This window comes from Rhamphochromis sp. 'chilingali' (assembly GCF_963969265.1).
Source record: "Rhamphochromis sp. 'chilingali' genome assembly, chromosome: 10".
Taxonomy (NCBI): domain Eukaryota; kingdom Metazoa; phylum Chordata; class Actinopteri; order Cichliformes; family Cichlidae; genus Rhamphochromis; species Rhamphochromis sp. 'chilingali'.
The window spans coordinates 27,940,169-27,967,453 of record NC_137937.1 but is presented as its reverse complement, the minus strand read 5'-3'; the positions used below and the strand labels follow the sequence as shown (position 1 = coordinate 27,967,453).

The following is a 27,285-nucleotide window of genomic DNA, read 5'->3' as shown; positions in this document are numbered from 1 at the left end:
CAACCCATTCAATATTATTGTACTGTGAGATATGATATCAGATATGATAGTTATCTATTTAAGAAAGAGGGGGGGGGGGCAGGAGGGGGAAGAGAATAAAGATATGATGCACCAATGCAGACCAGTTCATTGCTATTAAGAAGTTGGATATGGTTATTGTCCGTGAGAGGGGGGCAGAGAGTTCAGGAGCCTCACAGCCTGTGGCACATGAGGCGTAGATAAAATGAACTACACGATCCAAGGCCACTAAAAAGACTAATGACTAGTATATAAAGTAATACTACCTCAAAGATTCTATTCTTCTTTCGGATGCTCCATTTAGGCATCACTACAGCGGATCATCCACTCACATCTCACCGCAGCATCCTCCTCTATCACACCAACCGTCTTGCATGTGCTCCTTCACCTTCTCTAAGGTCTTCCCTCTTGCCTGGCAGCTCAATATTAAATATCCTTTAAACAATATATTCACCATCCTCTGCATGTGTCTAAAACACTTAAGCCTTGCCTCTCTCCAACTCTGTCTCCATACTACTCAACTCAGCTGTCCTCTAATATGATTTTCCAGTCATGTCCACCCCAGTCACTCCTAATGACAATCTTAACATCTTCAGCTCTGTCTTCTCTTTTGGCAGTGTTTCCAAACGATACCTAATAGCAGGTCTCACTGCTATCTCGTATACCTTCCCCTGTCACTCTTGCTGCTATTCCTCCTGTGAAAAATCATTCCTGTCACTCATCTCGATCCACTCCACCCTGCCCACACTCTCTTCTTCACCTCTCTTTTGCCCTGTTTGTTGTTTAGGATGGTTGACTCTAGGTATTTAACTCATCCACCTTCACTACCTCTGCTCCTTGCACGCTTTCCACCCATCTCCCTCTGTATTCTATCTTGCTTCTATGGACCTTCATTCATTTGCTCTCCGGAGCATACCTCCACCTCTCCAGGCTCTCTTCCACCTGCTCCCTACTCTCACTACAGACTGTGAACATCATAGTCCACAGAGACACATGCCTGACTTCATCTGTTAACCTGTCCATCACCACTGCAAACAAGAAGGCGCCCAGCGGATCCCTGATATAATCCTCTCTCAGATTACCTCTCTCCTCTCTTGGCATATGACCATATGCTTTCTCTAGATCCACAAGTGATCAAATTTACCTCATTATAGCTAAGCAAAAATTAAAGCTGGATAGCCCTTTTTAATGAAGACATTCTGATGTGTTACTGTTTGACAAGTATTTATGTAATAATAACACATATAGGACTGGTACGAGTGTAAATAACAAAATAAAAGCATGCCATCACACTGTCACAGCTTGAATTGAACAAAGCCACATGTGCCTGTGTTCTTGCTACAGATGGAAAGAGAAAAAGTCTATTATGAAAAAGACCCATTGCCACTGACACGTGAGCTGATAATTTGGGTACAGTTTCAAAGACAATTTAATCACTGGAATATCTCCGATGGTGAAATGATATTTTTCTTGCCTTTGAATGACCCCACTCGACAGGCCCAGGCAGAATGATAAAAAAGACGTGTGAGAGGCGAAATAAGAACAAATTGCTGTGACTTTTGATGTTTTTTCATAAAAACAACATTAAAGCATGCACAAAACTTTAAAAATATGACTGAGGGAAAACAGGAGGGGGGAGGAAGATAGGCTTGGAAAAACAGAGATCAGATTGTTTTCGACTAAAAGGATTTGATGATAATTACACTGATCAACGTGTTTTTGACTAATAGGATCTGATGATAATTATACGGATCACTGAGCTGTTTCTAACAGATACTGTCAGATAAAAAGGTTTCCACTTCGCAGTGGATTCACAAAAAAGGAGTACTAATTACACGTCAGATACCCGTCATCTCTCTCTGTTCACACCTTCACATTTTCCCCTATATCATACCTTTAAACAGCTTTTCATTGCTCCCTGACAGCCATGCAGTTTAATTAACTACAGTGGAGTATGAGACACCTGGGCAGACGTGCAAGGTGGGAAAAGACTGAGGCAGACTAAGAGGCCAGATACCTGCAAGCATTCCTCATCCTATTCTTAAAACATGCAGATTCAAGTCTGGGGCCATATTAACCCCTCTGCTCTCAAAAATGTTCAAAATGTGTTTAAATAAAAAAAGAAAAACTTCAAAAACAGAGTTTAGGAGACATCTTCTTTAAACATCATACTGCAACCTGATTTCTTATGCAACTGGCCTGCCTGGTAATTGATTCGTGAACTGAAGACTTGACAGCTTTTATGCAATAATTGAGAATTAACTGTGTAAAATGTGTTGATGCAAAGTCAAACATGAGAAGTCTTTAGTGGCTGCACTGATAATGAACAATGTAAGCTTGTTTGATCAACACCAACTGCCTGATAACACCCACTTCATATTAAGTTTACATTAACTTCAAACAAACACCCAGAGTTGCCCTGCTTCTATGGCAACAACAGACCACACAATGTGTGGTGAAAATAAGAAAGGAAGAACACACTGATCATATTGAAAGCCAAACAGTGTGTATGCCTATGAACCCTATGGTACTGTGAGTACAAATCCCTCAGCAGCTATAAATATCTCACAAGAGGCAGTCACTGAGGCAGGAACACTGAGTGACCATGTTACTTCCACATAGGGCTGCTCAATTAATCGAATTTTAATCACGATTACGATCTGGGCTTTCAACGATCATTAAAAATGACTGAGCCGATTATTAGCCCCTCCCTCATTTATCCGCGACACCTTAAAGGCCGGTCCGTGAAAATATTGTCGGGCATAAACCGGTCCTTGGCGCAAAAAAGGTTGGAGACGCTGATTAAGAGGACCCGAGGGAAGCTCGGAAAGCTAAGCAGAAGTTATTTGGAGAGTGACTGCTGTTGGTTGAAAAGAGAGTTTAAAAAAAAAAAAACTTCAGTGGTGTTGCACACTATTTTATATTATTTTTTTAAAGTCATTGTTAACCCTTTAAAGCCAGTCAGAGCAGCATGCTCCGTTTTGTGTAACTATTTTTTAAATCCCTGTAGAACCTGAACCGAGTAAGCTAGCGCAATAATTTGTTTTGCATATGAAACCAGAGGAGTTGTACTTACATCTTATGCCATCAGCTTGTCCTCGGTCACGGTTTCCTTTCACATAAAGCTTTGCAAAAATTGCATAAAAAGGCTTGCAGGAACAAAAACATAATATTCCAGAAACACGCTTTGCCGATCCGATCAGCTGTTCGTAACACTTCCCACAGTGAAACAGACGTCAGCACGAACTATCACATGTCCGCCATTTCCTGGCCGAAACCGGAAGTGATGTCATTTTCGCGGAAATTGTAGTTTTTTACTTGTAGGCCTTAAACCTATACTGGTCATGTTTGACTTTTCTGTGTCGTTTCTGGGATGCTTAGAACTCGAATTGCACTGCTGGAAATAGTTTATTTTGATGCACCTGCTGTTTTCTTTGCAAATTTGCATCATAGGATTGTTTTTTCGTTTTTCCTGCAGTGTATATAAAAATTGCTGTATCTCCAAAATAAAACTATGAAGACACTCAAAATAAATTTCCTGTTGTTGTAAACTATTTTTTGCAACTTTTTTGTATTTAAAGCTTTGAGGGATAAACCTCTTAAACTTCTCCAAGTAGAAATATATGTAAAAAATACAAAAAACGATTTTCAATTTTTTTGTAGTTTATTGCACTTTTTTTGCAATTAATGTAGTTACTATGGACTTAATGCATACATATTATTAAAATATGGGCTATAACAGTTGTATAGCAACTTGAAATGCTCCCACAAATGGCACTACAACATGTAAAAAAATAATATAAGCTCTGGCGGACTTGGTTCTATAGTAGGTCTTAAAGGGTTAAATAAATATCGTCAAATAATCGAGATCTCAATTTCAGTGAAAATAATCGTGATTATCATTTTTGCCATAATCGAGCAGCCCTACTTCCACACAGAAACAGAAAGCAAAGGACAGATTCATAATGAGAGGGACCCACTGAAGTCATATTTTTAACTTCTCCAACATAAGTAATTTTCTTGAGCGATTTTGCTGCTTGACCTTCTGGATTACAGAGAGACGTACAGCATGGTGGATTAAAATAGTGACAAGCGGCGCACTTCTTTGAGCTCTTTTAAAACTCATCACAGCTGTGAATAATTTGAGTTTAAGGGCAGCTACGATAGCACTGAGCTCCACCACATTTTAGCATGGAGCAGTAACTCAGTGACACCTAAATATTGAAAACAAACCTTGTTTTTGCATATAGCAGTAAAACAAAACCCAAACAAATATTATAATTATCTTTAATACTAGACTGAGAACGCACAGTTAAAAAAAACAAACATGTTTTCCTTTTTTTTTTCCTTCCTAATTCTTTAAAATTCTATTTTTCTACCAGTGTTTCAGACCTCTGTGTAAAACTGCCAACTTTATCGAACTGGTTGTATTCTGGTTATTTTCCTATGTAAAACCAACACTGCAATGTCCTTATGATCATTTTGCAGTTAAATTGCTGTCCTGCAGCAATTTCATCACTAGTTGTGGAGGAATATTAGTTTCAAATCTATGAAACTATCTTTGGCTGGACTCTGCATGTAAATAGTTAATATACATTTCCATTTAACATGAATTTCTGTGTATGTAGGGAACAACAAATTTTCAACAGATGACAACAGATTTTCAATTTTTTTCTTATAAATCACAGTTACTCTGCAACTAGAATTTGCCAGCAGACTGATTCTATTCGCCATTTTATCAGCGTCTTTGGTCTTCACGCACAAAAGTCCTTTTGAAGGTAGCAGTTAAAAAAGATATTTTAAAAGGAAACAAGATAACAAGTTAATTCCACACAGCTGCAGTTAATTTGGCAGTACAGCAGTCTCCAACCACTGTTTCCATAAATGTTGATGATTAACATCACAGAGCAAAGCAAATGCAAACAATGTCCATCACATCTGGAAAGGCCTAAGCAAATCTCTTCTGTTTCCACAAAACTCAATGTTGCTCATTTTGTTATACAAGTTTTGAAAAACATGCAGGGGTGTCATTGCCTGGTACAATCTTTTTTCAGTTTAGTGGACACTTAGTCTATTAACGACGTGTATAATTCAATAACCGAGTCATTAGTCAAACATGCAGCTGGGTAAACACTTGACCTGAGTGTTATGAGTGTGTTCAATTGTCGCGCACAACTAAAACATCCATAATCCCTCTGTAGGCTTAAAACCATCGATCACACGTACACACATGTTCAGAGTTTTAGTGCCCAAGTAGATGTGATAAGATGTGGTAGATGTAGCAGGGTGGTTACACTATGATGTACAATTAAATGAATGGATGCTTTAAGAATCAGAGTTCAGCAGATGTGCAGGGACATCTTTGAGAGAGAATGTGTGGAGACACACACATTGTGTTCTTCAGTGATGTCTGACCTACAGCTGAAAAATGTCAGAGAAGAGAGGTGTGTAATTATCTATATTTGTATTCACGGTCACAGCAGTTGTACTGAAGGTGTACAAAAAAGGTTGACAGCAATGTTAAATTAGAAAAGAAACAGGACAATATGGACCTGCACAAAGCTCAAACACATTGCATACAAGCCATTTCACTTGGCTAAACAGTAATTAGTTTTAAGAGAGAATAATTGAGTTACACTGAAGTGAAATGATAAGGTACTGAAGGCAGAGATCACAGCAGGGTGACTGAATTTCACCGAAACACATCAGATATGGCACGTGAACTGAAGTGTAAAGCGTTCACGTGCCAACCCAAGAAAACATGGGTTGTAATCATTTCAACTTGTCTGATTTTCTTGTGTTAAACTCTGTGGTTAACCCTCATGTCTTAAACTACTGAAGAAAAACCGTTATATAACCAGCATCCACAGCCATGTTTTTTGGTTGGGTTTTTTCAGCTGTAATGAATAAATGCCATAGTAACTATATACATACACATTAAACTTAATGTATGTGTATCGCACTTTTCATACAGTGGTTGCAGCTCAGGGTGCAATAAAAGAAGCACATAGTAAAACAGCAGCAAGAGCAAAACAAAACCCATAATAAAAGTTGACATGAGTAAAAAAAAGTGTAGCTATAGGTTTTGTGAAAGTAGTTATCTGAAGACCACTTTGTAAAATGTATGTTGTTACTTTGGCTTTTAAAAAGTGCTTACAATGCAATAAACACTGGGCTGAGTCCTGTGGCATTTTTATGAGTCTGCCAGTGAGAGAAGCACTGAACTATCAGAGGCCACAGGCTAGGATATCTGCTTGGGTGGGCTTTACTAGGTCTACAGAGCAGGTTAAGGCTAAGCGGTGTAATGTTTTGCAAACCATTAACTCTAATAGCAATTGGGGACCTGTGCAGAAAAAGGGTAAAATTCACTGCTCAGACCTTCTTATACTTAGGAGACTGTGGCTAAATAAGGTTTGGTTTAGTGCAATGCTTTGGAAACTGCCCCATTCCCTATATTTTTATAAGGATCTAGCAGACATTTTAGTCAAAGGTCAACATCCATATATCCTCTTCAACTTATACACTTCAGGATCATGGTGGGTGCTGGAGCCTATCCTGGCTGTCACTGGGTTAGAGGTGGAGAACAGCCTGAACAGGACGCCAGTTTATTGAAGGACTAACATGCAGAGACAAGACAACCATTTACAAGTATGGCCAACTAAATGTCAGCAGTTAACCTAACATGCATGTTTTTCATCTGCTGGAGAAAGCTGGAGTGCCAAAAATCCAGCCCCAGCTGACTGATGGAGTTGAACCCCTCTTTGTATTCTTGTTGTGAGTCGACAACATTAACCATCTGGCCAGTTCACAACAATCCACCATCTCAGATGCCTGTCCAGTCAAGATCCCCTCAATTCACGGCAATTTGGCATTATATAAATAAAATCAATACTGTGCGCAGCAGCTCACAACTAGGCTCAACTTTGTGTCTAGGAAAGTAGCCATCTTTAAATGATATTTTTAACTTTTGGTTTTAGTTTTTTTTATGATCCTAGTGTAAAACGCTACACGTCAGTTTGACATTGATTTCATATGGCTGATGTGTGCATGATTTGTATCTTTAAGTTCTAGGTGCCCTCCGTTGATAACAGATTCAGGACAACTGTGAATTACGTGGGCTGGGCCTATTTAAGTGGCCTCCTTCACAGCTCGCCTTCTTGGCCTGTTGATCTCCCGCCCTCCTCATCCATCACACAGGACCTTTATTTTCTTAATAAATGGTGGTAATTAGAATATAAACCTGTGTTGCATCCTTCCTTGTGTTGTGCCCTTTCAAGCCAGCTTTAACAGAAGTCTATGGAGCAAGCAAAAAAAATACAGGGAGATTCACTAATGCACTAACTTTTTTTGGATTCACGGGCCTGGTAGGACGTACATCCAGAAATTAGAACCCTTGGGCCCACAGTTACATAAATTTCATTTTAACAGCAAAGTCTGGCCCCAAAGAGGCACACTGACTTAAAAAAAAAAAAAAAAAAAAAAAAAAAAAGGTAGGGGAAGAGCCAGCCACTGAATAACTGATGTGAAAAATTGTTACAGGTTACAATGTAACTGACATTAAAAAAAAAAAATCTAAATTAGCCCACACTGTGCCAGCTGTCTAAAAGTCGAGGAGAATGACTCATTGTAGTCATTCACCTGGAGATTCTTTTGCCTAATGTTGCCCCTTTTTGACTTTTTGAGTTTTGTTCTATTTTCCTTCTAGGACAATGTGGACCAAGATGATTCCGGGGACAAGTTGTGCACATGTGTGCTCTAGAAAAGCTCTTTTCAGTGAGAAAGAAGACAAAATTTACCTGTTTTTACAGGGTGATCTATTACTTATCAAACAGTCTCTTTAAATGCAAACTGCATTATGAAGAAAAATATAGTAAATATTTAACCATATTCAGCATTAAGTAAATTCCCTGATTAGGGAATTCTGACATAAAACTAATGATGATTTACTGAAGACAAAACAGGACAACAGAGTCTTTGCAACTGCCCTGACTGACGATCTAGCTTTTTATTTTTGTGTTTGCAGTCATCTATTTGAGATTTAAAGAAGCTTTCTTGGACTGAAGGCCTTTCCACACATAACACATTATGTCCTTAATACCAATCATATTGAAGTAAATTATAATTACTTACATAAGCCGTTACCATGAAACACTTTTGCCCCAGGTTACACATTCTGTACAGCATATGACATCTTTCCCTTCTTTCTTTAGGTGTTTGCAACATTAAACGTTGCCTCTTTTGTGTGTATGTACTAACCACCAAAAGGGTAACGTGAATGTGTATGCAATCCTGCCACATGGCTTGGAAGACTTCTGAGAAAAAAGGATTTATTAAGGTCTCATGATTGCATCTCTAACAGTGGATAAACTAATACAATAAGTGCTGAGGGCTTTGTGGTTATATGCCATAGTGAGAGAAGGAGACATGTGAGGGTCATTAGGTGGGCTAAACTGGAGCCCAAAAGCGTGAATTTTCTATGTTAATCTTGCCCTCTTTCACTTTTTCCATCCTCACTGTGGAAGATTGGTTTCAGCAAAACACTGATGTTACTGTTTGCCTTCTTGCCAGCCTTTATCACATCTTTGCAAAGTGAAAAATACCAAACCTTCCTGTAAGGCTTGATCTCAAAACAACGTACAAGTTATTTGACTCTTACAAAACAACACCCAAGAAAAATGTTTTCACTCCAGAGGCAAGTGAACAGAGAGGCAAAGTGAGAAGATGTGAGGTAGGAGGAAGCTAATACTCTTCTTTTTTGTTAACAAAGATTAAAAAATTGATTTTAGTTTTTAGAGAAGCTTGATAACACTGCCTGCTACTATGAGTTTTAACATGTCTGGGTTCCTGTCCAACATCAAAATGTTTTCTCTGTAAAACATTGGTAATTTTGCTTTTAGCATAATATGTGGAACAAACAAAAGCAAAGAACTTATTTAAAACCATGTCGGATTAAGGCAAGGACACAAAACAAGCTGTTTTTGTTGTTGCTGCAGAAAGGTTAATATAGCCTATCTGCCCCCAAGGTTTCATTGAGCATTTATAGTAGACGTTTCCTGCATGAACGAAATGTCATGAGGAACTGTAACATTTTCATGAAATGCAATATCAGGCTTATTAAGCTGCAGGGAAAACAAGCACTGGCGCTACGCCACACAGCAGGCCACTTATTTAATAAGTGAAGCCATTGTTTAAATTGTCATCTAGTAACTACACTGATAGCAACATGTGTTAGGATGAGTCTGATTAAACTCAGCAGGTAATTGACCAATTGATGACATTGTACCCAATAATTAGCCAAAGTAGTACATCTAGTTTGTTTTATCAAAAAAAATGATAAAACATTTAGACGTATATCACTCTCCTTCAAGCCATCCACATTAGAGATGGACCGATCCGATATTACGTATCGGTATCGGTCCGATACTGACCTAAATTACTGGATCGGATATCGGAGAAAAATAAAAAAATGTAATCCAATCCATTAAATATCACGAAAGCACCTCACAAAACTTGCAACACGCCGTAACTCACCTCAGAACGTTAGCACGTCGGCGCAGTATGCATCACGTGATAGAGCGGCTGTGGCATGCGGGACCTGTCGGTGGTCTGGATAGCATGTGGAGCTTCGCTAGCAACCTGGCATTTCATCTCCGACAAAGTTATCCCGAGAGAAGTAAAGCAAGTGTGTAAGTCCATCTCTGAATGTTTGTAAAGCATTCCTGCGTTAAGCTTAACAAGCGACTGCCTCTCCTGCTGCTACTTCAATCATGAAACTGTTTAACGATCAGCTGATCGGCTTTTCTGTCGCGAGTCCGTGTCTCTAGTTTGCTTTTGGCCCACTTTGCACCAGAAAGAGGAAACCAGCAGCTGAACAACAGCAGCACGTTTAAGCTTGATCAGCTGTTGTTAGAATGTATTTAATATTACTTTCTACTCGAGGATCTTTTTCTACGTAGCTGACGGCTGGTAACTGTGCAGGGGCGGATCTAGCAAAGTTTAGCCAGGGGGGCCGATAGGGCATTAACAGGGAAAAGGGGGCACAAAGACATACTTTTCTTTCTTATTCTCATTTAAAATGTCTAGCTTTTAATAAATAATTATCTGACACCCAAAGTTTTAATCTGATGTAAAAGGAATAGAAGTCAATTACTGTATATAGTAACTATTAAGTCTAATATATATACCCTTGTAAGCTATAGTACTTTTTCCTTTGGGAAGGTACCATCTGTGCAGTCTGCAATTCTGTTGAAGAAAGATGTTGAATCTATTTAATATTTCTTGAAAAATAATTGATTTCTGTGCATTTTTTTTTTCACACTGCATCAAATTAAGGTTGATTACGTCGATTAAGCATCATGAGGTGGAGCGTGAGGGGTGGTTCCCTATTTTTTATTTATTTATTTTTGTTGTTGCTGGGAGTTGGAACCCTATTAGTTAGGTTGCTTAATATTTATGCTAAGTACTCTTTAAAATACCAGAATAGGGAGGATGGTGTAGGTTTAAGTTTATTAGATTGATCAGTAGGGCTGCTCAATTAATCGAATTTTAATCACGATTACGATCTGGGCTTTCAACGATCATTAAAAATGACTGAGCCGATTATTAGCCCCTCCCTCATTTATCCGCGACACCTTAAAGGCCGGTCCGTGAAAATATTGTCGGGCATAAATCGGTCCGTGGCGCAAAAAAGGTTGGAGACCGCTGATTAAAAGGACCCGAGGGAAGCTCGGAAAGCTAAGCAGAAGTTATTTGGAGAGTGACTGCCGTTGGTTGAAAAGAGAGTTTAAAAAAAAAAAAAAAAACTTCAGTGGTGTTGCACACTATTTTATATTATTTTTTTAAAGTCATTGTTAACCCTTTAAAGCCGGTCAGAGCAGCACGCTCCGTTTTGTGTAACTATTTTTAAATCCCCGTAGAACCTGAACCGTGTAAGCTAGCGCAATAATTTGTTTTGCATATGAAACCGGAGGAGTTGTACTTACATCTGATGCCATCAGCTTGTCCTCAGTCACGGTTTCGTTCCACATATAGCTTTGCAAAAATTGCATAAAAAGCGCTTGCAGGAACAAAAACATAATATTCCAGAAACACGCTTTGCCGTTCCTATCAGCTGTTCGTAACACTTCCCACAGTGAAATGATGCACATGCTGTTTTCTTTGCAAATTTGCATCATAGGATTGTTTTTTGTTTTTCCTGCAGTATATAAAAATTGCTGTATCTCCAAAATAAAACTATGAAGACACTCAAAATAAATTTCCTGTGGTGGGAAACTATTTTTTGCAACTTTATTGTATTTAAAGTTTTGAGGGATAAACCTCTTAAACTTCTCCAAGTAGAAATATATGTAAACAAAACAAAAGCGATTTTCAATTTTTTTTGTAGTTTATTGCACTTTTTTGCAATTTATGTAATTACTATGCACTTAATGCATACATATTATTAAAATATGGGCTATAACAGTTGTATTGATGTATAGCAACTTGAAATGCTCCCACAAATGGCACTACAGCATGTAAAAAAAATAAATAAAAATAATATAAGCTCTGGTGGACTTGGTTCTATAGTAGGTCTTAAAGGGTTAAATAAATATCGTCAAATAATCGTGATCTCAATTTCAGTGAAAATAATCGTGATTATCATTTTTGCCATAATCGAGCAGCCCTATTGATCAGTATTGCTGAACTATGAAATATTTTTTTTTGCATACAGGTATAACAGAATAGCTTTAGTGTAGTTGTTGTTTTAAACTTGAGTATGAACTTATACAAAATGCAGCAAGATATTTAAAAAACAGTTTTGTTGATTAAAAAACACTATATCGGATTCATATCGGTATCGGCAGATATCCAAATTTATGATATCGGTATCGGACATAAAAAAGTGGTATCGTGCCATCTCTAATCCACATAAATCCCTCAAAGAAATACCTGAAATCTGAAACAGACTTGTGCCATTTCTAACGGACCTTAATTATCCACAATTAATGAACCTAACATTTTACTGAATCCTTATTTTAAATACATTGCTGTATAAATTTATTACCCTTCTCATCTAAAACCACACAAAGTTCTAAAATATTACAACCCTAATATTTTACTTTCTATCAATAAACAACTGCAGCTATTCAAAGGATCAGAAAGTACAGTACTGAGTGGAAGACAATAAATTAACCGACATAAACATTATTTAGCTAGCCTAATTGATTTTCACGATTTTGGTTTGCTGATTGTATGCTCTTAGACACTGAGTTTTTAGGTTTTTTTAATACCAAATACAGATTTATAAGGATAACAAGCTCACAATATTGATTCCATGAATAAAAAGGTGAACTGAAACTGTACTGACACCAGTTGACAACTGATCCAAGGTACAATTTGATAAAATGCTGGTTACAAAGCAAGATTACAGAGTAGGGTGTATGTCGCTGTTAATAAATAACTTTTTGTAAAGAGTTGGTGTCTTAAAGAAAACATATCAATCAAAATCAAGACATTTTCTTTTCCTTGGATATAAATATAGACACTGTGGTGTAGAACTCAATACGCTCTCCTCACCTAGCCTCGGGTGGTCACTAGTGGATAAAAGATGAAAAGAAACACAATTCTACTTCAAGCCATCGATCTAAATCCATCAATTAAAGCAACATCTAAAATTGTTCAAGTGTGTTTGCAGCCTTCAGAAAATGTCTAATTATTTTCTGAATCGGCACAAAATGTGCCAAATTTCTTTCAAAAGGCAACATCAACAACTGTCAACACATAGAAAGTAACAGCAGCTGTAACTCAGTGCTAACTGGCCTTAATTCTCCTCATTTACTGAGACTGAGTTTTCAGTGTTTTTAACTACTGGGTTAAGAACACTGTGGTTTACAAGCTAATAATATTGACATGAATAAAAAGGTGAACTAAAACACTTTGAGTTAACAATTGATTGATCTAAGTCACCATCCAACAAAATTGAATAATTTTACATAGTAAGATGCATGTCAGTGTCAATATTTTTTAGTAAAAACACGGTCTCTTGGACAAACACTTAACCAAAACACGTTTCTGTGATGCTGTAATGTAAATAAAGGTTCCATATAGAGCTGGGCGATATAAGATTTTTTCATATCACGATATGTTTTTTTCATTTCAGGCGATAACGATATCTATCACGATATAAGCCAAATAACTATATTTGTAAGATTTAAATGTGCCGTTGCTCACAAATAAAATGTGAACTAATCAGCAGCTTGTTTTGATTTAAATATTTATTTCCCATAATAAGTTCAACAGGGTATATGTACTTAAGGAACATGAGACTTTTTCAGATAAATAAAGGCAAATATTGCAAACTACACAAAAGGCAGCCGCTAAAGCACAGGTCCCAAACTCTGGCCCGCGGGCCAAATTTGGCCCGCAGCCTAATTACATTTGGCCCGCGAAGCCATACCAAATTACTATTAGAGCTGGCCTGCTGGTATTATACAGCTAATATATATATTGTTTAGTATAAAGCTTTGCTTGTTCCATATTCAGTTTTCCAGCAAAACTTATTTGAGTCCATAAGAAAAGATCCATTCTTATACCTGGAGGAAGATTTTTTTTTTTTTTTTCAATAAATATTAATGTTAGCCCGCGACTTTGTTCCAGTTTTGAATTTTGGCCCACTGTGTATTTGAGTTTGACACCCCTGCGCTAAAGCGTTTAAGTTTCAAAATAGAACAAACAAAACAGACTACTAAATTGTCAATTCCACTTAGAAACAAAATATTAATTGTAAAAATAAATCTTAGTTTGTTTTACAGAAGAACAGACAAAATTGACTAACTTTTGTCAATATCAAATAAACTGAGAACTAAAAGGAAATTCTCAATCTCTCCTTGTTGTATAGCTTAGCTTTTCAAACAGTTTAATTCTAGCTGTAAAATTATGCTTCTAGCTCATATTCACAAAGGTAGGATGGTTCGCCACTTAATTTTAGCAGTTAAAGTATGCTTGTACATCACATATACAAAGGTAGGACAGTTTGGCACATAATTTTACCCATCAGAGTATGTTTGTAGCTTATATTCACAACGGTAGGACGGTTTGCCACTGAATTTCGTGTTGTGCGCATGCGTAGAAACAACGGGTAGGATGGTTTGTCAGGTAGGATGGATTCCAAGAACACCTGCATTGGAACGATTGGTTCGGCGATTGGTTCGGCTCTGCGCTAGTTAATTTGGATTGGTTGTTCTTTTTTTTTTCTTTTTTTTTTTTAAGAGGACAAGAGAGATGAGGCCTATCGCAATAGTTTAACTTTTCTATCGAGGAAAAGTTATTTCGCAATACATATCGTTATCATTCTATCGCCCAGCTCTAGTTCCATAGTGTATAGATTTCTTTCACAGATTTCTTTCACGGCAGATATTCCCAGTTTCAGACAGATAAGAGACAAACCAAGCCTCAGGGTCCCAAACTAGTGTACTCCTGGTGCAGATCCAAACCCCGGATAAATAGAAGGATTGCATCAGGACAGACATCCAGTATAAAATCTGTGCCAAATCAAACATGCGGATCTGCTGTGGCGGCCCTTTGGGAAATATTGAATAAATACAACTTTTATTTTCAATGGAAAATAAAGAGAAGAACAGTGAAGCAAATGCTGAGCAGTGCAACAACTTTATCTGGCGGACAGAAGAGTACCATTTATGCCTAAAACCCCCCGAGGCTCCCACCGGAAACAGGGACATTTAGTCTTGTATTCATTTAATTTAGCACTAGTCCTAATCATGTGGCACAAACCAAACATCTGTGCTTTGGTGCTACTGCGGAGTTCGTAATAGTTTAGTTTTTCTGTTTATACATTTGTAAAACCACGATCATGGCATCAGTTCGCTAGTAACAAATAATAATAATAATAACCAAAAGAGCAGCTGACAAACACGTGTCATTGGGGAAAATGTGTATTCCAGACAGATTGGCAAGTAGTTTCTGGATATTTTGGCTATAAAATATAATAGGAATGGAGGCATACAATGCTGCAAAGAAAGAAAAAAAATAACTTGTTACATATTTGGTTACAGACAGATTTCTGTGGTCGTCATTACAAATCATTACAAATAATTACAATGGATGAACTTGCAGGAGTTATTTTGCGGTTTTGAGTTAGATTTTTCCGATATTTGGGATGTGTATAAACATATCTCAGCAATCACACAGCAAAAAACACGAATACTTAAATAATCCTATTTTACCTCAGACACACAGCTAGATGCTTCTCCAGGTAGGTTAAGTCTCTAAAATTATTTCTCTGCCTCCTTAGATATGGTCCCAACTCTGCCAGCACAAAGATCAAACACGACACTGACATCCTGAAATATGTATATCAAGGAGGTGAAGCTGTATTACGGACACGTAATACAGCTTCACCTCCTTGATCAAACCATTAAATTTTCCCTGCAGCTTTCTTTTTAGAATCAGAAAAACCTAGAATCTTCGTTTTCTCCTTTTTTCGTTAGCAAAATCAGAACCGGCTCAGTTTGTTTTTTGTGGGCGGCAAGGTTTGCATCTCGAAATTCTGAATTTCATGTTGTTTTTACACAAGGTGTTTGCCGTTTAATGGTAAATGGCTGGGCACTCAGACTGAAGTATTGGAAATTTTAAAATGAATATAGAGGTTTTAAAGATGTTAACAAAAGCTGCGAACATTAAGGGTATTTGTAGAGCGCTTTACTTAGTCCACTTACTTACCCCAAAAGCGCTTTACACATTCAGTCATCCACCCATTCACACACTGGTGATGGCAAGCTACGTTGTAGCCACAGCTGCACTGGGGCGCACTGACAGAGGCGAGGCTGCCGGACACTGGCGCCACCAGTAGGCAATGGGGGTGAAGTGTCTTGCCCAAGGACACAACAACCAGGACTGTCCGAGCCGGGGCTCGAACCGGCAACCTTCAGATTACAAGGCGAACTCCCAACTCTTGAGCCACGATCGTTTAACAGCCTTAAGGGACAACTTTTACTCTGTAGTTGGCAACTATTCGTAGACAAGTTAGTGCCCAGCCTACGGGCAACTGAGGTAATATGATAGCAGCCAAAGCAATCACAAAGAAGACCAATTTTTCCTTCGAAAAGCCAGCAAAAACTCAACGATTGTTTGGGGAATGCACATCTTTTCCTAGCAACTGGAGATTGACTGGGGGGTTGCCAACTGGTTTCTGAGCCTATATATCTGTGAGCTTAATGTTCGCAGCTTTTGTTAACATCTTTAAAACCTCTATATTCATTTTAAAATTTCCAATACTTCAGTCTGAGGGGGGTTAACTAAAACCAGATGGGCCACTGGGCTTGTAAAGCACTGATGGAAGTCCTGGTTCTACAAAAGCAGACATAGCTCTTGTATAAATTACAGTTCAAGAAACCCAAAGAGTTAACAACACTCAAAGTCAGAGTAAAAAGTTGGTCAAGAGAATGAGGATATTACTGGCTATTGCTTTAACTTTTAATGAAAGTCTCTCCAGGAAGAAATTTTGAAGTGTTGCACTCTGTTGTTCATATTGTTGTGCGCAGGATAAAGTACAATGCCTGGCTGCTAATTCACTCTTCACAGCTGGCCAAACATAGCGTGAAGTGGGTGAGAATGTGAAATCACAGAAATCGAACACTGACAGGGCCTTATCTGACACTGGAAAGGTGTGGAAATTTCTGAAGCTATCTGAGCAAATGACAAGCAGTTTGAAACGAGTGCAAAGCTTGCTCAATGCCCTAAGGATACTCTAAAATGGACAGCAGTGCAGATTCACGCAGTAACTTGGATGTTAGGGGGTTTTTTTGGGGGGGGGGGGGGGGTTAGGGGCATACACTGATAAATTTGGCTGTCGAATGCTCCAGGATATTTGCAGCTGTAAAAGAAATTATGTCACACAGGATTCACGAACAGACTGTAAACTTATCTTCTGGGTTACCAGCACTGAATGAATAAGACTATCATAGTTGTGATTTTCAACATCCCATCTCATTCATGTGATTTCATTTAAAAAGAAAGAAAATGAAGAGGGCACTTTTATTTAAAGTACTGAAGGCACTTACATTTCAAGTCCTCACACTTCAATTTCAGTGACAAATGTTTGGGGGTTTTTTTTTAAACAGGAAACAAATTAAACAGGCAGCAGCCTAGTCAGACCATGTTCTGTTTGCAACGCTGCTGCCCCCATTGATGTCACCTGGGGAGGACTACAAATTGGTTTTCACCTGAACAATACGCTTGGGTCCATTTGATGTGTTAACCTTCATTTGTACCAGGAAATGTAATTGGAAAACAAAATTGAAAATGCAACTGTGAATAATTTACACTAAAACTGGCAAAGTGTTTCAACTTGGGCTGCTGAGACACACGGCCAAAAGAAAAGATTCATATTAAAAACCATAAACTGGGTAGAAATATAACTACGCTGACGTCAAGCAGTGCCACATTAGGTGACAAATGAATCAGATGATTTATAACTATAATGTTTCTTTGGAAGTCAGTAGATAGACCTGTAGTTGATATATAAATAATTTAGCCGCACTGAACTTGTCTCAAAGGCTTCTGTTTGGCATTCAACTGTGCATCACCAGCTTTTACGTCACTGATGATGTGAGTCCATCTGCCTCAGTATCTTTCATGTCTTGTAAACATGGTTTGGCCGACCTCTTGAGTGTAAAAGTTGTGTTTGATGGTTTAAACCTGTTTGTGTCTATGGTTTTCTCTCGCTGTAGCACAGCTTAACATGTATCCCAGGGTGCTCAACCTAAAAGGAGATTTTTCTTACTCAAATCTAACCTGAAGGTCCTCCAGCACTTGGCATATTTGTTATCCTGTCAGGTATAAACTCAGCTGATGTAAGATAAAAACAACCCATTCAGAAGGGCTTTATGAAGACAGGCAATCAATAGCCTTCCTTACAAGGGATTTCTTGGTAGAGTTCATAATCTTAGTTGCTGGTTGTGACAACAGCCTAGTAAATAACCAACATAGAAATGTTGCACACAATGCTATATGGCCTCGTGTGCATGTGATGGCCTTACACACCAAGAATTTATCAGATTTTGGCAGAAAGACAGAGAAACGCGGAGGGGTGGGGGGTGAACACAATGACTAAAACACAATGGCAATTAAAAATCCACGGTGAAGTCATGGAGGCTTGCAGACAGTGATCTTGAGCACAGTTTGGGTGGATCGTTTTGTACAAGTTTCAATAAATACTGACTAATACTGGAGGAGGATCAGAGATCTTTGTGAACTGTGGACAGACAATCACGTAAGCTTGCCGGTGCTTCAGACAGATGAGCTAAAAAAAAAGAAAAAAAAAAAAAGAACTTTGTGTTGAAAGTGAATTTTTGCAACATCCAAGCACAAGGGGGTATATAGATTAGACCTCATCGAAAAATGATCTTAGTAAGTATTTGGGCACTGTATAATGGCAGAGATAATAAATTGGGTCTTTGCATTGAACGTCTACTGGTGGGGTGAAATTTTATTATTTTCAGAAATATCTTCTCAGTCAAAGTTTAATTATAGCTTGGACGATATCAAGCATGCTCTATATGTATTCAGCTGTCTTCAGTAGTCTTTAAAGCCCATTCAGTGATGCTTTATGCCCTATCGATTTTAGAAAACCACTTTCATCCAGGTAGAAATATTTCCTGAAAGGTGATAATAATAGGTTGCATTTATTTAGCGCTTTTCAAGACCCTCAAAGCACTTTACAATTCCACTATTCATTCACTGTCACATTGACACACTGGTGGAGGCAAGCTACAGTTGTAGCCACAGCTGCCCTGGGGCAGACTGACAGAAGCGAGGCTGCCATATCGCGCCATCGGCCCCTCTGGCCATCACCAGTAGGAAACAGGTGAAGTGTCTTGCCCAAGGACACAACGACCAAGACAGACAGAGCAGGGGATCGAACTGGCAACCTTCCGGTTACAAGATGAGCTTCCCAATCCCCGCGATCACTTATAACAACTTGGTCTTGATTTGCAGTGACCCATCCCTTTAGGCTGACATGTGGACCAAAACAGTGTTAGCAATATACCCCCAACAACATTAACTGAGTTATTGGATCCCCTAACGCTAAAGCAGTCAAGTCTGTACTGTTCATTTAGTCTGCATCACACATACACTCGCCCACTTGTCAAGAATATAGTGAAGGATGACTCATCTTTGCAGACCTCTATGATTTTTGCATCACTGACTTTTCAGATGTAATGAAGGATTTGTGCACTGTAACCCAAATGTAATGTTCTTCTCTATGTAACTGTCACGGGATTGTTCTCCCTATTTGGGGGGAATCTCAGTCACCTGAGGAATAATTGCACTTCTGTCTTTTCTAATACATGAGCATCACTGTTAAATGTGCACTGCTCATAATTTTCACTGATATCTTTCCAGTAGATCAGATGTGTGCAGAAGTGTCACTCTAGTCATTGTTACTATTCAGACACTAGCCAACCGAGCAGACTATGTGACCAAAGCTTCTGCCGCCCTTGCACTGAACATGAACCCTCTTTCAAAGTCAGTTTGATCTCTTCTTTTTGGCATTTTGAAAAAATCTAATCACTTGGGCCTGCTCATCACTTTCAAACATGTCTCAGAACATGTCTTGAGTTTTCCATGCAGAGCGCTGTGGCTTGGATCACCTGTAACTATTGTGTTTCTTTACTTATTTGTCACATATCACAATTTTTTTAAAATATCCATTTGATCAGTAAGAAGTCTACAGCACAGCACAGATCCTTAGAAATCATTCCTCGCAAGTTTCAAAGAAATTGAAAAAGAAAGCAAAAGGTAGTTAACGGTGTCTCACCTCTACTGAAGGTTTTTGCCTAAATTCAACAGATTTGAACCATACTCACAGCAGTATTTAATGACTATTCCTCATTTCAAATATGTTAGTTACAAGAAGATATTTTTTTCAATTAGTGTTGCATTTGAAATAACAATAACAGATAAAAGAGCCACTTTACTTAACATAAAATAATATTAAAAGTGTTTTGGGGATCATTAGAATCTATGGAGCTTGGAAGTTAGTCAGGAGATTAGATAATTTAAAGGATTTATAGTATTAATAACCCACATTGTAATAAAGGATTTCATTGGTGTTAAAGCTGGATTTGAAATGCCCGACAGCAATATAATTAGTTATAAATCTTAGAGACCCAAGTGTGCATTTAAATGAATGAATTACCTCCACTGCCCACATCGACTATGTGGTCTTTTTGTCAGCTGCCTTTATTTTCTTCATCTGTTCGGTGTAGTGGAGGCGTGTAATAGTAGGTGTGAGCCGTCCACCACCATTTGGTGTTCAGCAGAGAGAGCACAGGCAAGGACAACAATATCACTCTTCACCTCAAAGATATTTTTCCAACAAAACCGACCACACAAGAATTCTTTTCAGTGTGGACATTTTCAAATCTTAAATTGCTCGAAAACTAGTAAACTAGAGAAAATGTAAACTCTGTATGAATGCCTGCAATACTGTGTGCAGGCATGACACTACACTGGCTATAAAATTTTAAATGGCAGATATTTATTTTATATCATTTCTGTTTTTGTGTAGTGGGCCCTAATTTGTAGTTTGGGCTTGTCTTCTAGTGTGCAGTGAGCCTTGTACTCTGAACTATATAACCTTAAGGTATTAAGCACCCAACTCATGAACAGTTCACATTTTCTAACAAAACATTCTTGTCAGGGCAAAGTGACCTTTGCTTCTATACTGTATACAGTTTCCATTTCTCTCCTGCACCAAAAGAAAGAAAAAATAAAAGGTAAAGGGGACGCTGAGACGAGAAATAAAGCTGTGATTTTTGTGACTTCAGTTTCTCAGTGCAGACTACTCCTCATCTGAACAACTTGACACTTTATCACACCCTTCTGCTGGTCTTTCTAGCTCATCACAAATAAAGATCATTTCTTTGTTCACTCTCACTGAAAAATGTGCGATGTGGTTCTGGCAGCTTCTGATGGATAGGTCTTTGAAAACACTGACTTTTTTTTGTCTTATAGCCAGCAAATTCAAAGTCAACTCACTTCTGAGCAGCATAAGGCAGTTCTCCAATTAAAAGGCCTCAATTTTTGTTATACACATCAAACGCACATCAAAAAAGTAAAGAAAAAGTTTAAAGACGTTTAATAACGAGAGTTGTAGAGACTATCCCAATTGACCTAAGGCTTCTTTAGTTATACTATTGTATCTCTCCATTGTCAAAGATCTGTAACAATTAAATGGGATGAAAAAGCAATTATATACAAGGAATGTACAAAGAAAAACATCAGTAACCTATAATTTCTAATTTATCATTTCCAAAGTGAGTTATTTTCTTTACCTTATTGTGCAGTTATCAAAGCCCAGCAGTGTAGCTAATAGGGTCGCATACTGTTAAATGCACATAGATCTTAGAATGCACAAGTGATGAGCTCCTCCACAGGTGTGCACATATTTTTCTTCAAAAACACAACACACTCCCAGCGCTTTCCTCCTCTGTTTCCAACTTGCACATTTAGTCTTTTTTCCTCCCCTGCCCCTTTCCTCTCTCAACCAGCTGTGCAGATAAACAACCAAGCACTCAAGTGGAGAAAAGAAACATCCCCAATGACAGCTCAGGGTAAGAGCTCTTCTAATTACACTACAAAACACTGCCTAAACATCTTCTGTCTTACCGTCATCCTTCTCTCTGTTCTGCTCCTCCTAACTCTGCTTCTTTGGCACTCAAGTCTCCTCTTCTTGCTTCTCTTGAATTTTAACCAGCACGACAAAGAACTAAAGAAACATTTTTCCTCATTTGCTTTGCATTTGCTAATGTGAAACACAGACTGAAACTGGTCTATATTGAGTCTCTTCTCCCATCACCATCTGTCTTCTCCTTTTCTAAAATTCTGCCTTTTTTTTTTTCTTGTCATCTGCTGCCTTTCCTCTTATTACATTTTTTTCCCGTTTGCTATCACTCGCTTATCTGCACCATCTTCTTCTGCCTGGTAATAACAGTCGTCCTCTTTTCCACCGCCTCAGATTTTCTACTCATATCACAACAACTAGGCAAGGAGGTTGATACAATATTTAGCATCATTTCAAATAGTGTACTTGATTGAGGCTTTTAGTGCCGATGCATATCAACATTTCCATGTCATGGATGAGTTAATCCAATATCTGATTGTTTTTTTTCCCGTACATTTTATCAGAAAGCTAACAACAGAAATATGTAAAAGCAACCGCTTGAAAAACACCAACGACTTAACTTGTAACGACAAATGGGGTCTTTCCAGCTCCGTATTTTTATCCTTAGACTCTATTAAAGTATTTGCATAATTAGTTCAACCACTGTCTAAAATGAGCTGTTTCAGTACTCTTCCCTATTCCCTAAAACCAGCGTAGAAAAAAAACCCTCTGCAGTCTCCAACCCTGCATTTAGAGCAGTTTGAAGCTCAAGCTTTAGGCTTATAGGAATTACTTGTACATATGCTGATGTGTGAAACTTTGGCCAGGTTTAATAGGAACATCCACCACTGTAACAGAAATGGGCAAAAGCACATGTTATATTACTCCAAACCCATCACCAATATGGCAATCGTGGCTCAAAGAGTTGGCAGTTTGTCTTGTAATTGGAAGGTTGCCGGTTCGAGCCCCAGCTCGGACAGTCTCGGTCGTTGTGTCCTTGGGCAAGACGCTTCACCTGTTTCCTACTGGTGGTGGTCAGAGGGCCTGGTGGCGCCAGTGTTGGGCAGCCTCGCCTCTGTCAGTTCTTAAAGCTGAGTACTACCTAGCGCCAGAAAAAAGACTATTGGAGAGCCTGCTTTTTCTTTTCATGCCCCATTTTTGTGGAACAACGTCCCTCACGATATTAGGCAGGCATGCTCTGTGGAGGTTTTTAAAACTATGTTGAAGACCCACTTGTTCACCCTATCCTACATGTCTTAATTCTACGCCTTCTATGCCTAGTTTTTAAATTCTTATTGTTTATAACTTGTATTGTGTTTTTAAGTTGTATTGCTATATAACTTCTATAATCCAGTGAGACAGCCGTTTCGCCGGCTTCAGCCTGAGCTGCATGGTTCCAGCTCGTCTTCAGTTAACCTAACATATTCCATAAGGTCAGCCCAGCTAATTGCGGGAGACATGAGGGGTGAAACCAAATATCTCATTAGGACTCATCAGACCAAAGCACAGATTTGCACAGGTCTAATACCCATTTCTTGTGTTTCTTGGTCCAAGCAAAAGTCTTCTGCTTGTTAGTGGTGGTTTCTTAGCAGCTATTTGACCACAAGGGCCTGATTTGCACAGTGGATGTAGAGATGTGTCTGCTACTGGAATTCTGTGTGGCCTTTATCTGGGTTCTAAAAACAGTGATGAGCAGTTATACTGGTAGCATTCCAGCCTCTCTTTACACCAACACCTGTTCCTACACATATCCTATATATACTAAAATCCACTGTGGCCACAACATTTTCCTGATGTGAAGTACAAAAAACTGTAACACTTATCATTATTATTATCATTACTTTCAGCATCAGTTAGAGGTGGGGATCACCAGACACACAACAATACAATAATATCATTCACGATACATATTATTGCATTTTTCTTTTGCAATTTATCACCTTTTTTCAAAGGTAATTATGCCCTCGAAGTTCAACTTTGTCAATCTGTGTTAACTATTAAGTATTTAAGTTTATTTAATGAAATACTGATATTTGGATTCCCTGAAATGATACAATATCACATCCTGAGATAATAATAAATCCGCATGAGACCCAGCCCAATTATTCATGTCCTCTATAGTGGTCATTTGTTTTTGGTCTATATCTTTGGTCTGACTTATTTGAGCCACCCTAAAGATAAACCAAAATCAAAGATACCACCTCCTCCTCCTCCCTGCTGCCCCCTCCCAACCTCCCTCGGTTCTCAGGAGAATATCACAATACTATGTTGTATTGATTTTTTTTCCCTCCACCTCTAGCATTGGTTCCCTCAACTTAAAAATATCGGTCCCTTCTGCTCAAAAGGTAGTCTGTGTGGATCTAGACTGGGGAACTGAGGTGTTGAGACCTGGTAGCGATGATGGACTAATACAAACATGAAAACAGTGCTTGTTCCATTTTTTTAATCATTTTTTGTTTTTTTATTTAGTCATTGTTTATTGAAAATAATCTAATCAAGCAACTTATAGTGAATCACAGCTGGTACATTTTGCTGTTGACTAATGCTTCCAAATGTTAAATTCTCTCACCAGTATATATAAAAAAAAGTAATGCTAGTTATCATTTTGAAGGACTGAGACCATTTAAATCTCAATTTCCAAATGAGACCCTGTCCAGTTTAAACGGTTAGCAAAGGCTCGCGCTAAACTCGGATTTCAAAATGCTAACAGAGGCCGGGAGCTTCGTCTCTGTCAGCAGCGATTAGCTTTAGCTGCTAACGCTGCTGACGTTTAGAAAGAGCAGCAGGACTCTGATTACACATGCTTCCAAGAACATTACAACTAAACTGATATATTAAAACATTTTAGAGATGATAGTAAATCATGACAGATTTCCCCTGACTATATTAAACTTTCTCTGACTATATTTGTGGACATCTGTTACAGATGAACATCTGCTGTTGCCAGCAGCTCATAAACTAAAGAATCAATACAACATGTAGATCAGGTATGATGATTATTTAATACAAACCTACAATAACTAAATAGTTCTAAAGTTACAGGTTATATACTATGGAAGACTGCAAGTTAGTTACTGTATTTAATACTTTAGAAATTCCTGGGAGAGTTAAAGCCATTACTGGAATTTTTGCCATTAAATTTTTAATTTTAGTGGCGTTCTGTTCTTCAAATTCCCAACAGTACATGTCAGGGGTGAAAAACTGTTTTATTTTAGAACATAGGATAGTGGATAAGGAGCTGCCAGACAAAATGAAATGAACAAGAGAACACAGGAGGTTTATGAATGTAGTGAGAAAGGACATGCAGTCGGTTGAAGTGACAGAAGATGCAAGGGACAGGGTGAGATAGAGGAAGAAAATCTGCTATGACAATCCCTAAACAAACAGCCAAAGGAAGAAGAAATAGTAAAATCCATCCATTTCTTCCGCTTATTCAAGTCAGGATCATGGGGGTGCTGGAGCCTATACTAGTTGCCATAGGGTGAGAAGAAGATTGCCAGTCTTTCACACGGCTAACACAGAGAGACAGATAACCATTCACATTCATATGTATGGGCAATTTAGAACTAATTAACCTAACCCCACTAATGGCATGTCTTTAACCCAGTACCTTCTTGCCGTGAGGCAACAGTGCTAGTAGTAAGTTTAAAATTTGCATTCCTAACTCTGAGCTCCAGTAGCGGACTCAGTGACTGAAACTGAACAGCCTCTTGTTTGTCTTCAACTTGCCATAAATTAGTGATATAGTTTAATAAATTGGGACTGGTGGCTATGTGTGTTACGTCTTTGCATCAAGCTGTTGAACCAACCTATTCTCTGTAATGTTGAGTACTTAATAAAGTGCACAATGATGAGCGGCTGCAGTAAAAGACAAAAACAAAAAAAACAAAAAACAAAACCTAATCCAACACATCTTGTCTTCTGCCAAGGTTTCCATCAGTGAAACGAATGAGTTACAGCAGGAGACACAGCAGTTTGTATCAGTATTAGAGAGACTCTGGTCTTGGTAGTGCTGATAGTGCTTTATTCAGCAACACAGACAAAAGTAAAGCATTCACTTTATTTGCTTTGGCAGTCTTTCTATAATTCTCATCTTGACACTCCTCATTCCCTGCAAAAGCTCACTCTTTCACCCTCAAGAAAAAAAAAGACAGCCTTTGTGTGGATATTTGTTGTTGTTTTTCTGAAGTTAAAATCACTTTTAAGCCTATAGAAGGGAGAAAGCCCATTTCCTCTGGTCTTTCCCTTTCAGCTCCTCTCTCCTGACAAATCATTCATCTCTTTCCATTTGTTTGTTCAATTATTTTGTTCATTTTTTCATATCACCTGATTCTCTCGTTATTGCGTTTTATCTCTTTCTGCCGCTCACGTTACCCAACTCTCATTGTGCCTGACGCTGGTTATTTCTCCTCCAGGACCCAATCTAGCTGTGATGGATCCACTCATCTCTTCTGCATTAGACTGCCAGGGGAACAAACCATAGTATTAACAACAGCAATAAAACTGATGACGGTAATAAAAGAACCACACCAGCATTATCTGCGCCATTGATACAAGTAATGGTGAGCAAGTTATCATGAATGGATCTCACTTTCTGACTCTCCCACTCCACACACATATATAATTCAAGCATGCACACTGCCAAGAAAGTAAAATCTATTTAACGGGCAATTTATGTGATAATCAGGCCATAACTTTCTAATTTATGAAGTTCCCTTCTGGAGACTACCAATCAAATCATCTTCAATCATTGTGGCTCTCCAAAATTAGCAAGATTCCAAGGATTGCTCTGTTCCTTACCAAGAGCTCACAAAAAGAATTGGATACAAGAACTGCTATTGAAATGTGGTCTAATTCTCTTGTTTCAGCACATTTAACTCATCCTGCCTTAATCAATAAAGTCCAAGTGGCAGTCAGGGTTAGGTCATCATCAATTTGTCTGACTGACAAATGAATCCAACAACTATTGACAGTAACAACAAAGGTCTTAGAACAAGTTACTGCAAACTGTAGATTTATGGTAATGAAGAAGAAACTGAAAAAGCTTCTCGGATGAGAGGTGAAACGTCTTCAAGCAACTTAAAGAAGTCCAGACGCTTTTCTTTCCAAGCTCCTTTGACTACGATGACCTGGATGACTGAGAACCTTCACAGACATGTATGGTAATGCTTTCATATAAGAGCCAAGACAAACAATATGTAAGCCAAACCCAGAAAGTCTCAAGTGATATTGTAAAAAATTGTCCCAGGAATACAATAAAAATGAATTAAATTGCAAAATGCAGTAAGTATAAAAATACAAAAACTACTTTCAGATTAAAACAAAAAACAAAAAACAGGTGGATCAACTGGTTTAAAGACAGTAGTCCTGACTAGTTTAGATATCACAACAAATTATTGAAATTTGGTAATATGGTTGGAAAAAACCAAGAAGAAAATAACAGAAATAGCAATATATTAACCCTCTGGGGTCCAGGGCATAATTGGCCCTTTTTGACTACTTTTGATTTTACCTCTATATTTCACCTTTAAAAACCATTTATCTTGCCCTGTTTCATATCATTCTTTTCAACACAACCTAACATGTCTAAATTTACATTTTTT

At 38.2% G+C, this 27,285-nt stretch overlaps 1 protein-coding gene across 10 annotated transcripts in view; it reads right to left on the bottom strand.

Annotated features, from left to right (window-relative positions):
- gpat2 (glycerol-3-phosphate acyltransferase 2, mitochondrial) overlaps positions 1-27,285 on the bottom strand; it is a 190,590-nt gene that overhangs the window by 55,368 nt on the left and 107,937 nt on the right. Inside the window, exon 3 of one of the 10 annotated variants that reach the window (XM_080893744.1) lies at positions 26,062-26,143. The exons of the other annotated variants lie outside the window; for them this stretch is intronic. The gene's annotated coding sequence lies outside the window, so the exon portion shown is untranslated. The remainder of the gene's footprint in view (positions 1-26,061; positions 26,144-27,285) is intronic. 10 annotated transcript variants of the gene reach the window in all.